Here is a 6,238-nt window from a genome sequence, read left to right as displayed (position 1 = left end):
CTGGACAGAAAAGGGATGAGAGTTTGCTGCCAGACGGGTGCTACGCGCCAGTAGTAGAGGTGGAAGAGAATGCAAGCAGAGACACGGATTCAGAGGAGCAGTGACCATTAAAGTAGCGATAGAAAAGAGATAAAGATGCAACAGTGCGGTGAAGAGACAGAGGTTGAAGGGAGTCAGTAAGAGGAGGAGAAGTTAATGAGACGAAAAGCCTTTGACTCCATCCTATTGAGAAGAGCTGTATGTGGGGAGCCTCCCCACACATGAGAGTTGTACTCCACACAGGGGCAGATAAAACCCCTGTCACAGGAGTCAACAACTGTGTAGGGGTCAAGAAGGAACTGAGTCATTTAGCACTTTTAATCTCTTGGAAAGCAGATTTTACAAGAGATGTAATATAGTCATTAAAGATAAGTCAAATGAAAATGAAACCCCAAGCATGTTCCAAGGATGGTGCAGGATTAAGCTGAATATTATTAACCCCTTAAACGCGGATCGTCGCATTTGCGACATTCGCCAATAAGGACATAACGGCGGAGCGTCGCGTTTGCGATTCGAGTGGTACGAATAACCGCGGGCAGGTAGGCTCCCAGCTGGTATTGTCTATCAGTACCACCACCCTTTAGCTACAATTAGCATACTTTACCTTTATTACCACTGACCTCCGTTGTTGCCCAGTATTGCGTTTTCCCACCCTCCCCCACTCCCACCACGGCCCGGCCAACCTGACTGTGATACATAGCAACGCTCTGGCTGCTCAGAACTGTAAATCTGCACTCTCCTCTCACAAGCAGTTTATGCTAATAGGAAACGCTTGTTTCCCCAGTTGTAACACTAGCTTTTTTTCTACGGTTTGCCCCTGTTTAGCGTCAGTTTACCGCGGGCTTTTCAAAGTGACATTGTGGCGAGTTCTAGCTCTTCCCAGTCAGTGCAAGCGGCCGACAGGAGCGAGAATAAAGTGACAGGCATAAGGCAGAATAAAAAGCGCGCCCATGGTGATCTTTTGGGAAGTAATATGATTGAAAATAATGTAGTATACGTGTTTTTAGCTGTGAAAATGGAAATGTTTGTTGAGTGACAGGAAGACCCGCCGTGCTGCATGTCGGCTTGCTGAATGCTCCGTTGATTTTAGCCTTATTTTCGTTGCCTATTGTACAAAATACGGATTCCAAACTACCTGTACGTTGTAGTATAAAGTTTACTGCGACAGAATGAGGCTGTGGTAGAGGGGAAACTGGGTTACTGGAGGTGTGAAGGTAGAGATTTGGTTACCCAACTTTGCAAGTCTCCACAAGTCCTTGGGTAGTCCCATTTGAAAGAGAGAGAGGAAACAACACCTGTCTCTGGAGAAATCTGAATGTAAGTACTATCTGCCACACCAAGTATAATGTTCTAAGGGTTAATCTCTGATTTTTGGCTAATATTTTCCTACAGGTACTCAGACCGCGATACAACCCTGCCGCTCGGGGGGGGGACTGTTCATGGCCGCGTTTAAAGGGTTAAACATTAGTGGGTATACCTGTGGAAGATTTTGTAAGGTTGATAGGTGTAAGAACCAGAGTCTCTGATGCTTTAAAAACAGCCATATTATTTTACCCCAGTCAGAGATACGAGCCAAGTCAGACATTAGGTATGCCATAGCCTCATCCCTTGTTTGTTGAAGCCGCTGTTGAGATGGGCGTTGCGAGAACCGAATGGAGAGGTGAAGGGTGGAGTCATCAGCGTATGAGTGGATGGGGTTGAATGTACAGCTTAGAAGATCCTTTATGAATAAAAGGGAAGAGAGTTGGTGATAGGACAGAGCCCTGAGGAACACCACTGTTGATAGATCTAGGAGAAGTGATGGCCATCTCCAACGGCGGCTATAGAAAGACCAAGAAAAGGAAACTAGCGATGAAGAGCACAAATAGTTTCCTTTCAGTGAGGAGTAGACTGTAGCACCAGTCCGGGCCAGGGCAGGCACTCCCAAGGTTGATGGCAAGCTGGTGATAGGAGGGAGCTGGAGCTCCCATTTCACCAGCCCTCAGGACCTGATCCTGACCATCTCCCCTTTGCTGAACATTTTCAGTGCATTCATTTACACAGAGAGTAGGCCAGCATGCTCTCATAATACCTCTACCTTCAACTGTCTACACCACACTCCATGCGCATAACATATCACACCTTCTATTCACATCTTCAGTAATGGCCGCTGCAATCTTACAATCAAATGAGGTGGGTACCTCAGATTGCCACCACCGGCAGGGTAGGGCTGGAGGCACAGGGTCCTCCAGGTAAGCCATCAAGCGACTGTGCCGGCTGGCGACTGTTGCTATTTCCGGGAATGCTCGTCGGCGAGGTGGTGACGGTGCGACCTTATTCTTTACCAACATCCAGCGGCCTTACCACAAATTTAAACTCAGTTCATTTTTCCCTTCAGTATCCCCTTTGGCCCTTTTCCTCACAGAGTCTAAATCTCACCCTCTACCGATATACCTCCATTTTGTTTTCCAGGTTACCATCTCCTTGCAAACTTTCGAAACAAGGGCGGCACCTATTGTTATATCAAATCCCAATATGCAGTTGATACTATTTCGCTTCACTTCATCCAGTTTTGATTACTCATTATATAAATTAAATTGCCAAAACATTACTAAATATATCTGTGTAGTTTATCGTTCCCCCAATGCTATTCGGAACCCAGTGCATTTTGATTCCATATCCACTCAGTTGAGTAACCTTGACCTTGCCCTTGGCAATGAAATTACCATTTTAATTTGATTTAAAACATACACAATGTTGAATGGTTATTGCATTCTGCCCTGACTGACGACGCTGGTCTGGAGATGCGAGCTGTTTGCCGAATACGTTTAATCTCACCCCAGCTGGTAAAGCAACCAACCAGAGCTCACCTGATAATCCTGACTATAATGCCCATCACTTGGATTTATTCTTGACAAATAATCCAGATCAATACAGGATAGAGGTACTGTCACCACTTGGATCACTCTGACCACAATCTCATCAAAGCCTCATTAGTTAACCCTCCTACACCTCCCCATTCCAAACCTGTCAGGGTGACCCGATGGCACTTTGATAGGGCAGACTGGAGACGGATTGAGAATTTATCTTCCTGATGTTCCATAGGCAGTCTTTCTTCTCTAGTGATCCCAATTCTGCCCAGTCCCACATTTGCGACTTAATACTAGCTGGTAACAGTTTATTCATACCAAGTCATCAATTCACGAAAAGATCAAACTCTCCAAAATGGTTTGATGGCAATTGTCCTTGAGCAACAGCCCAAAAGTCATTAGCATATAACAAACTTACTTAAAATCAAAAACACCTGAATCTATCTCCCAAATTAAAATTGCTAGAAATCATGCAAAAGCTATTATTAAATCTATCTAAATCAAACTTTCTTCAAAAGCAAGCATCAAAACTACTTAACAACCCTAATGACAATAGAATATTCTGGTCAACTCTTAATTCTTTCAATAATAACTTTAACAAGTCATCTTCCATTCCCCCACTAAAATCTTCAGATGGCAATATTACAAGTGATTACGTGGGAAAAGCAGATATCTTTACGAGTAGCACTGCAAGAAACTCTACCATAGATGATACCAGCCAGAATGTCTCAGTACTGGAACTTGATTCTCCAGAAATTGCCCCACTTAAAATACAGACAAGACCATTAAAATCCATCCTAGACAATTTACCTACCAACAAAGCTCCAGGCCCAGATGGAATTCCGCCAATTGTTTTGAAAAAGTGTTCCCCTGAACTTGCCTCTGTCCTAGCCAAATTATTCAGACAATGCATACGTACTTCTTTATTCCCAAATTCATGGAAAGAAGCCAATATCCACCCAGTTCTGAAGAAAGGAAATTGTGTCTGACCCCTCCTAGCCACAGACCAATAGCTGTCACATCTTCTCTTGGTAAGGTATTTGAAACTTTAATTAATAAGCATATTGTTAGTGAGGGATGTTAAAGTTATAGGAGAGTGAGGAGTGTGTGCAGCAGCACAAACTATTGATTTGTGATATGGTGCTTAAAGAACAAGTGATGAAAAAAGAGGACTTATGTACCTAGGAGGAAAATATGGAAGCTGAAAAACCAAGTAGTAAGGGATGCCTTCTATAGCGAGTTGAGGAGAGTGGTGGCTGAACAGGGAGCTGTAGACAGAGGCGTTAATAGACAGTACAGAGCCCTCAAGAACAATTTCTTGAGAGTTACTGATGTAACATGCGGCTGGACAAGAGGACCACCAAGACATAATGTAACTTGGTGGTGGGATGAGGGTGTAGAGGCTACAATTAAGAAGAAAAGAAGGCTTTTCCGGGAATGGAAGAAGGGTGGTAGCAAAGAGGAATATTGGGCTGCCAAGCGTAGGGCTAGGAGAGAGGTATACAGGGCAAAGTCTGAGTCACAGAGACAATTACTTGATAACCTAAATCATGGGGAAAGGAAAAATATATTTAGGGTGGCAGGTCAGATGAAGAGGGATGTCAGGATATCATAGGTGGGCAGTGTGTGAAGAATGATGAAGGAAGGGTAGTGGTGAACAGTGAGGATATTAAAGATGCATGGAGAGAGCATTACTCTTCCACGATTTGTTGAATGAGGAGTTTGACTGGGACAGGGGAGGTTTGGAACCAGCAGATCCAGTGTCTGGCCCTTGGCCTTTTGATTGATACTGCTACTGTGAATGAGGCAATGAGCAGGATGAGGGGTGGGAAGGCAGCAGGTGTGTCTGGGTTGACTGCCGAAATGTTGAAGGCCTCAGGCGATATAGGGGTGAGTTTAGTCACCTGACCTGATAAACAGGATTATTTATGAGGTGTGTTGTCCCAGATGATTGGCTGAAGAGAGTGTAATTGTAAATGTGTATAAAGGGAAGATTGATGCCCTGGAAAGAGGAAATTATAGAGGTATAAAGCTTTTAGATCAGATAATGAAGGTAATGGAGAAGAGAGTTTTAGAAGGTATGATTAGAGAAAGAGTGAATATTGATGAGATGCAGTTTGGGTTTATGCCAGGTAGGGGGACCACTGATGCTATGACTTCATTGTTCGACAGCTTCAGGAAAAATATATTGGTAGAAAGGGATCTTTATTTTGTTTTTGTTGATTTGGAAAAGGCCTTTGACAGGGTCCCTAGAGAGGTGGTGAAGTGGGCAATGAGAAAGCTTGGCTTGGAGGGAGTGGCTGGTTAGGGTGGTTATGGCCATGTATGTGGGTGCTCACACCCAGGTGTAGTGAATGGAGATTTGAGGTGATGAGTTTTCCGTGAATGTTGGTGTGCATCAGGGAATCAGTCTTGAGTCCCGTGTTGTTTATCATGGTACTTGAAGCCCTTTCACGTGACTTTAGAAACGGACTCCGTGGGAGTTATTTGTATGCTGATGATTTGGTGTTATTTGCAGAGAATGAAAGGGAGGCGGAGGAAAGGTTTAGGAAGTGGAGAGATGGTATGGGGCAAAAGGGTTTAAGGGTAAATGCAGATAAAACAAAATTGATGATATCTAGGGTTGGTGGCGGTACTGTCAAAGGCGAGGGAGAGTGGCCATGTGCGGTTTGCCACAAGGGCGTGGGAAGTAATTCCATCTTGTGCAGTGTGTGTGATAAATGGGTGCATAAGAGATGTAGTGGTATCAAAGGTAGACTGCGAGATAATGCTGATTTTATGTGTACGGCGTGCGAGGTGAGCAGGTGGAGATTGTCAGACGTGAAAGGATTGAGCTTGCTGGTGAATCTCTTGAGTGTGTGGAAGAGCTTTGTTATTTGGGAGACATGTTGTGTGCTGGAGATGGGGCTGGAGCTAGCTCTGTTGCCAGGGTGAGAAGTGGTTGGAAGAAGATCTGGGAGCTCTTGCCTCTCCTGACATTGAGAGGGCTCTCCCTACGTGCTAAGGGGTCTTTGTATGCAGCATGTGTTAGGAGTGTAATGCTGTATGAGTAGTGAGACTGACCTGGGCAGTGAAGGGGAGGAAGACATTAGCCGGCTCAGAGCGGTACTGAAATGACAATGATTAGGTGGATGTGCAGTGCGTCCCTGCGTCCAAGGCCTGGAGGTGTTGGGTTTACAATGGAAGAGTTGAGAGGTAGGATGGAACTGGAGTGTACTGGTGTTGTGATGAGGAGAGAGGTAGATTGAGGTGGTTTGGACATGTGGAGAGGATGGGGGATGATAATTGGGTGAGGAAGGTGAAGAGGGAGTGTTAATATTGGGGGTGGGGTTGTGAGGGGTAGACCGAGA

The sequence above is a fragment of the Coenobita brevimanus genome, chromosome 80 (genome assembly GCF_032717465.1).
Source record: "Coenobita brevimanus isolate Jiangsu-jjx chromosome 80, ASM3271746v2, whole genome shotgun sequence".
Lineage (NCBI taxonomy): Eukaryota > Metazoa > Arthropoda > Malacostraca > Decapoda > Coenobitidae > Coenobita > Coenobita brevimanus.
This window is presented reverse-complemented; position numbering follows the sequence as displayed.